The sequence below is a fragment of the Erythrolamprus reginae genome, chromosome 11 (assembly GCF_031021105.1).
Source record: "Erythrolamprus reginae isolate rEryReg1 chromosome 11, rEryReg1.hap1, whole genome shotgun sequence".
NCBI lineage: Eukaryota > Metazoa > Chordata > Lepidosauria > Squamata > Dipsadidae > Erythrolamprus > Erythrolamprus reginae.
In genome coordinates this window covers 6,516,328-6,524,800 of record NC_091960.1, presented here as the reverse complement: position 1 = coordinate 6,524,800, position 8,473 = coordinate 6,516,328, and positions in this window count along the sequence as shown.

Genomic DNA, 8,473 nt, shown 5'->3' with positions numbered 1-8,473 from the left:
TCACTGAATTTAAACATGCTTGGGATAAACATAGATCCATTGTAAGATAAAATACAGGAAATAGTATAAGGGCAGACTAGATGGACCATGAGGTCTTTTTCTGCCGTCAGTCTTCTATGTTTCTATGTTTCTACTAATTCGTTTGCCTTATGGCCTTTTACAGTATCCTCATAACCATGCAATCAATATTCATTCATTCATTCATTCATTCATTCATTCATTCATTCATTCATTCATTCATTCGGGTTTTTTTATGCTGCCCTTCTTCTTAGACTCAGGGCAGCTTACGACATGTTAACTATAGCCCTTTTTAACAGAGCCAGCCTATTGCCCCCACAAATCCGGACTCTCATTTGACCCACCTCGGATGGATGGAAGGCTGAGTCAACCTTGAGCCGGTGATGAGATTTGAACCGCTGACCTGCAGATCTAGCAGTCAGCTTTAGTGGCCTGCAGTAGTGCACTCTACCCCCCCCCCCTCGGCTCAATTAATTTGCCGCCCCATTCCCAAAGGACTCCAGGAAGGATGGAAGTCTAAGTCGAATTTGAACCTGGTGAGATTCAAACTGCCAAAACGTAGCTTGCAGGTTAAGGGAATTTTGCCCCAAATTACAACTGACCTTGCTACAATTGGTCAATGAATTGTCGAGTTTGTTAAGTTTGTAATATAGTTTTGTATTTGTATTTATTAGATTTGTATGCCGCCCCTCTCCAAAGACTCGGGGTGGCTAACAACAATAAAAAAGACAATGTAAACAAATCTAATATTAAAAATAATCTTAAAAAACCCAATTTAAAGAACCAATCATACATACAAACATACCATATATAAATTCTATAAGCCTAGGGGGAAGGGAAAATTTCAATTCCCCCATGCCTGACGACAGAGGTGGGTTTTAAGGAGCTTGCAAAAGGCAAGGAGGGTGGGGGCAACTCTGATATCTGGGGGGAGCTGGTTCCAGAGGGTCGGGGCCACCACAGAGAAGGCTCTTCTCCTGGGTCCTGCCAAACAACATTGTTTAGTCGACGGGACCCGGAGAAGGCCAACTCTGTGGGACCTAGTTGTTGTGAATGTGGCTTCCCCATCTAATGGAGACACTTCAAGGGTCATAAACATGAACCGGCTGCCAAGCATCCCAATTTTGCTCACAGGACCATGGGGATACTGGAAAGGTTGTGATTGTGCAAAATGGTCATCAGTCACTTTTTTCAGTGCCGTGATATCTTTGAACGGTCACTGAATGAAGCCAGGTAAGTCGAGGACCACCAGTACAATCCAGTTGCCAAGTGTCCCTATTTTAACCAAGAAATTGTGGGGATTTGCTGCAGGAGTGAGTGCCAGCTATAAGTCACTTTTCTCAGCCCCATTGTAACTTTGAATGGTCGCTAAAAGAATTGTTGTAAGTTGAGGACCACCTCTACAGCAATAATTTATTTATTATTTATTTATTAATTGGATTTATATGCCTCCCCTCTCCGTGGACTTGGGGCGGCTTACAACATTTCAATAAAAATACAATATATAAAACACTTCTAAATCCAATTAACAAAATTATTAATTTAACATATTTTTTAAAAGCAAAATATTGAAAAGTCAAACATTCAGAAACACACTACAGCATCCTACATATTTACTGGCCAGAGGCTGGAGTCTGACGGCATAAATATGTTTTCAAATTCTTATCAAAGGCAAGGAGGGTTGGGGCAGTATGAATCTCCAGGGGGAGCTGATTGCAGGGGCCCGGGGCCCCCCACAGACAAGGCTCTTCCCCTAGGACCCACCAAGTGACATTGTCTAGTTGATGGGACCTGGAGAAAGCCAACTCTGTGGGACCTAACCAGACGTTGGGATTCGTGCGACAGAAGACAGTCCCCCAAGTAATCTGGTCCCATGCCATGTAGGGCTTTATAGGTCATAACCAACACTTGAATGTCTCAAAATGAGAGGTCTAACACATGGCAACTCCATATCTCAACTAGCAAATGCTCTGTCCTACACATTGGGAGGAAGAATCTGAACTCCAAATACGAACTGAATAATCAAATTATCACAGATAACCCCCACTCGGTTAAAGACCTCGGTATACTAATAACAAAAGATTTAAGTGCCAAAGCCCACTGCAACAACATAGCCAAGAAGGCTTCAAGAGTTGTAAACCTAATCCTGCGTAGCTTCTGCTCTGGCAATCTCACACTACTTACCAGAGCTTACAAAACTTTTGCCAGACCCATCCTCGAATACAGCTCATCTGTTTGGAACCCATATGGCATCTCAGACATTAACACCCTTGAAAATGTCCAAAGATACTTCACCAGAAGAGCCCTTCACTCCTCCACTTGAAACAGAATACCCTACGAGACTAGACTTTCAATCCAGGGCCTAGAAAGCCTAGAACTAAGACGCCTTAAACAAGATCTAAGTATTGCCCACAAGTTCATATGCTGCAACGTCCTGCTTGTTGGCGACTACTTCAGCTTCAACCACAACAACACAAGAGCACACAACAGATTTAAACTTAATATTAACCGCTCCAAACCTGACTGTAAAAAATATGACTTCGGTAACCGAGTTGTCGAAGCGTGGAACTCATTACCGGACTCCGTAGTGTCATCCCCAAACCCCCAACACTTTACCCTTAGATTATCTACCGTTGACCTCTCCAGATTCCTAAGAGGTCAGTAAGGGGCAAGTACAAGTGCACTAGAGTGCCTTCCGTCTCCTGGCCTATTGCTCTCCTATATCTCCTATTCCTTTCTTCTATTCCTATATCTCTTCTTCTATTCTTTCATTGATATGTTCTATTACTATACCTTCTTTTCTATTCTTTCTTAGATATATTTTACTATGAGTATCTCCTCTATAACCTTCATCATGTATTTTACTATGTGTATATAGATATATACCCACTAAAACCCTCATTGTGTATTGGACAAAATAAATAAATAAAATAAAAATAAAACAAAACTGGTCAATCATGCAAGATGGGAGATACCTATAGTGACACCAGTCACGAGTGATGAGTCAGTGCACATCTAAGTTGACTGTCAATGTACCCACAGAGTGCATAACTAGTCCCAATTGTCCAACATTTGCTCCATTCTTTAGGCCCAGGCGCCATCAATGCTAAACTTGATCTCATGCAGGCATAGAGTATGATTTTCAGCATTTGAATTTACATTTGTCTGGGCTGCAATTTTTTTAATCCAAAGATGTGAAGCATGCTTCTACGCATGCCGCTATGCGGGCTTCCATGGAATCTATGTATTCTTTTCGCGATGTTATGCTTGTTTCTAGTGTTTGGGATTGATCAGCCATGGTAATTAGATTATTCAATATAGGAAGACACGATGGACAGAAATGAAGAAATGTAGGAGATTTTTGTAAGAAATTGGCTATATTTTTGTTTATTTCCAGGCAGGTATTGTGGACATAATTTGGGCACATTTTTTGCATTCTTCTTTCTCTTTGGTGGTTTTGTTACATTTTTGGCATATATCATCTTTGGTAGAGGTATCTTCCATTTGGGAGTGTTTATTTATCAACATACTGAGAGCATCCTAAGTTAAGTTCCATATAAAGATCTAACTACAGTGGACAGAGGACTATACTGTATCTTGAAGTGCCACACCAGAGAGCAACTGCCAAGTTGACCTTTCTTTCCATCTGTTTTGATCTAGGCTTCACAAAATCCAAAAACAGACCCCATGTTACTCCATGTCCTTTTTTATCTGGTTAATGGGTACAGACTATACCAATCCTTGGTTAGTTTGTTTTGGGTATATTTTGTAAGAAAGCCACTATCTTTCCTAATGGAATTTGGCTTCTGCCATGCCTGGGATTACCATCTCTGCCAGCCAATCATTTGAAATCTTGCGTTCCACCTCCTCCAGCGAGGTCTTTAAAAACATTTCCCCCGTTGCAACGCTGACCAATTGGTGGCTTCAGGAAAGGAAGTGGAGTTGACTTCTACCAACATGAGGGCTGCTGGAATTCTTGTCTTTTGTGTCTTCTGTTCCATCTTGTCAACAGGTGAGGAATTTAATTCCCTTAAAACGGAGACGTAGAAATTTCAGGAGACTTCAGGAAAGAGATGAAGGGCAGGCAGGATGAGGAAGCCTCTGGCAAATTGTTCTACTACAGGTCGTTCTTGACTTATGTCCCTTTGTTCAGTGGCCATGTGAAGTTACAACAGCACTAAAAAAGGTGACTTACAAATGGTCCAAATGCTTTCAACAATTGCCGTATACCCACAACCGGATATCAAAATTTGGGCATTAGGCCGCTGGCCTGAGTTTATATCCATTGCAACGTCCTGGGACATATTATCATTATTTGTGACTTTGCTGACCAGCAGCATCAATAGGGGAATACCAGCTGAGCCACCATGTCATTCACTTAATGGTTATAGTTATTAACTATCATGAGAAGTACAACTCACTTAATGATATTAGCAATAAAATGTCTAAACATATCTAAAATGTGCCCAAATCCTGCATTACCAGGAATAAAGAGCCAGCCCTGATATCAACAATTACTCAGAATTCATAGGACATTCAGAAATTAGGTTCTTGCAGACCAGATTATAACAGGAATCTCGGACATAAATGGTAAGATAGCAAAATATACAAAGTTGACGCTGATCATTGACATGACTATGTCTTTTATCTTTAGTGACATCTCTAAGGTGTGAGCAATGTGCCGGCTTTGGATCTGACTGTGAAGAAGGGACTGTGAGGGTGGTGACCTGCAAAAAAAAAGGAAAACATTTTTGTTCTACAACAATTTTAAATTCTACTATAAGTAAGTTGAAATGGAGTTTGTTCTCAAGCATGCCCATCACTTGATTTCTGCACCATCATGGACGAACGGGGACATGTTTCTCGTTTTTGATATAAGATGTACTGTATACATTTATTGCAACATAGACCATTAGAGTTAGAAGGGACCTTAGAGGTCTTCTAGTCTAACCCACTGCTCAAGCAGGGGACACTATATCATTTCAGACAAATGGCAGTCCAGTTTCTCCTTAAAAGCCTCCAGTGTTGGAGCACCCACAACATCTGGTGGCAAGCTGTTCCACTGACTGATTGCTCTCATAGTCCCGAAATTTCTCCTTCATTCTATCTCCTTGCTTCTTATCCTGTGTTCAGATGCTTTGGAAAGTAAGTTGAGTCACTATTCTTTGGGATACCCTCACAAAGGGAAAGCTGCTATCATGTCACCCCTAGTCCTTCTTTTTACTAGATTTATTATTTGTGAAGTTAGACCCCATCTAGAACACTCCATCCAGTTTTGGTCACTACACAATTTAAAATTTAATTTAATTTAATTTAATTTAATTTAATTTAATTTAATTTAATTTAATTTAATTTAATTTAATTTAATTTAATTTAATTTAATTTAATTTAATTTAATTTAATTTAATTTAATTTAATTTAATTTAGTTTAGTTTAGTTTAGTTTAGTTTAGTTTAGTTTAGTTTAGTTTAGTTTAGTTTAGTTTAGTTTAGTTTAGTTTAGTTTAGTTTAGTTTAGTTTAGTTTAGTTTAGTTTAGTTTAGTTTAGTTTAGTTTAGTTTAGTTTAGTTTAGTTTAGTTTAACTTAACTTAACTTAACTAATTTAATTTAATTTAATTTAATTTAATTCAATTTAATTTAATTTAATTTAATTTAATTTAATTTAATTTAATTTAATTTAATTTAATTTTTAATTTAACCAAAAACATATATACAGTACATCTACACATTTATCAAACATAAGAAAAAAGAAAAAGATACAAACCAAAACAAAACAAAACAAATAAAAAATAATAATAATTATAATAATTGATTGATTAAATACAATGAACAATATTAACAATGACAACAATGACAATAAACAAGTAACAAAATATATATCGTTTATATCCTCTTGTGAGGAGGAAAAAATAAACAATCTCTTCTAGCATCAATTTATTTTCTGGTGAAGAAACAATCGGTATTCACTGTTATTCCTTTTGGCTATCAATGTCCTTTTTGCTGTTATCATTTTCTTAGCCGCCTTCTGTACAATCCTAATTGATTAATTTAACTTCATACAAATTTTATTTTAACAAAGCACTGTATATATATCATATTTAATCTGTTATATCAAAAAAGAAAAAGAAATATTGTGATTGTATTTTAATTTAAACTTTTATTTCTCCTTTTAAACCAATCATAAAAAGAATTACATGTTTTATAATAATCGGAGTCTTCTTTATTTTTTAATTTAAGGGTTAAAGCATCAGACTCTGCACAGTCCCAAATTTTTTTTTAAGTATTGGTGAGTCTTCTGGTGGATTGGGTTGCTTCGAGCATTGGGCTATCGCCATTCTAGTTGCGGTCAATATATGTACCATTTAATAATATTTATTTTTATCTATTTTGTTATCTATAATTCCAAGAAGAAAACGCTTCAGGTCTTCTATTTATTTTAATTTATTTTATTTATTTATTTATTTTATTTATTGGATTTGTATGCCGCCCCTCTCCATAGACTCGGGGCGGCTAACAACAGTAAACAAAAAAACAGCATGTAAAAACAACTGAAAAAACCCTTATTGTAAAAACCAAACATCCATCCATACAAACATACCATACATAAATTGTAAAGGCCTAGGGGGAAAGAATATCTCAGTTCCCCCATGCCTGACGGCAGAGGTGGGTTTTAAGGAGCTTACGAAAGGCAAGGAGGGTGGGGGCAATTCTAATTTCCGGGGGGAGTTGGTTCCAGAGGGGCCGGGGGCCGCCACAGAGAAGGCTTTTCCCCTGGGGCCCCTGCCAAAACGACATTGTTTAGTTGACGGGGACCCCGGAGGAGGCCCACTCTGTGGGGACCTAACTGGTCGCTGGGATTCGTGCGGCAGAATGCGGTCTCGTAGATACCCTGGTCCGGTGCCATGAAGGGATTTGTATTATATCCGTTCTCCACTTAAATTTGTAGCATATCCATTATCCACTTTTGTACTTTGAACCAAATGTGTTAAATGTGTTAAATGTGTTAAATGTGTTAAATGTGTTAAATGTGTTAAATGTGTTAAATGTGTTAAATGTGTTAAATGTGTTAAATGTGTTTAAATGTGTTAAATGTGTTAAATAAGTTAATCTGAAGTCATGTCTGACCCATCACAACCCCATGGGACAGCGTTCCCCAGGGCCTCCCTCTAAAGCAGTGGTTCTCAACCTTTCTAACGCCGGGACCCCCTTAATACAGTTCCTCATGTTGTGGTGAACCCCAACCATAAGTCGAATGCCAATTCTCCCAACAGAGCTTGTGGCTGAGTAGCAGGGACGCCCCCCACTGTAAACGCCTGATTGGTCGGATTGTAAAAAAATATGTTCCAGGGGGGCCAGAATAGAAGCCTTCATTCCTAACCCATGGATTTAGGCGACCCCTTTGAAATGGTCGTTCGACCCCCCACAGGGGTCCCGACCCCAAGGTTGAGAACCACTGCTCTAAAGCCCGTTTAAGCTCATGCCTACTGCTTCAGTGACTCCATCCAGCTAACCTCACTCTTCCATCCCCTTTCGCCCTAGACCTACCCAATTCCGGCAGCCGTTCTTCATAGGTTTTTACCCTCACTTTGTTTAATGCTGAGTTTTTTGTCTTCCGTTTTTAAATTCTCTTCTGCAGACAGTCCGTTGGATATCGGTTTAGTAATCAAGGGATGTTCAAAACCTAAGGATTGTTTATTTGACCTCCTGAGCACTACAACAGTAGAGGGTAGATTTGAAATACTTAGACGTAACTGTTGCCAATTTGATCTCTGTAATGCAGAACGGTTTTGACTGTAAGTATCTGTGCATTAATACAACCTTTTCTAGCTTTTTTTTAAAAAAAATAAAATCTTGTTTTTTTGCAAAGATTCTGCGGTTCTTTGATTGCATCTAGGATGGAATTGAACTCATGTATGTAAAAAGAGGAGGAGGCTGAGATAGACATTAAAACATAGAAACATAGAAACATAGCAGACTGAAGGCAGAAAAAGACCTCATGGTCCATCTAGTCTGCCCTTATACTATTTCCTGTGTTTTTATCTTAGGATGGATATATGTTTATCCCAGGCATGTTTAAAATTTTGTTACTGTGGATTTATCTACCACGTCTTCTGGAAGTTTGTTCCAAGGATCTACTACTCTTTCAGTAAAATAATATTTTCTCATGTTGCTTTTGATCTTTCCCCCCAACTAACTTCAGATTGTGTCCCCCTTGTTCTTGTGTTCACTTTCCTATTAAAAAACACTTCCCTCCTGGACCTTATTTAACCCTTTAATATATTTAAATGTTTCGATCGTGTCCCCCCCCTTTCCCTTCTGTCCTCCAGACTATACAGATTGAGTTCATTAAGTCTTTCCTGATACGTTTTATACTTAAGACCTTCCCACCATTCTTGTAGCACGTCTTTGGACCCCTTCAATTTTGTCAATATCTTTTTGTAGGTGAGGTCTCCAG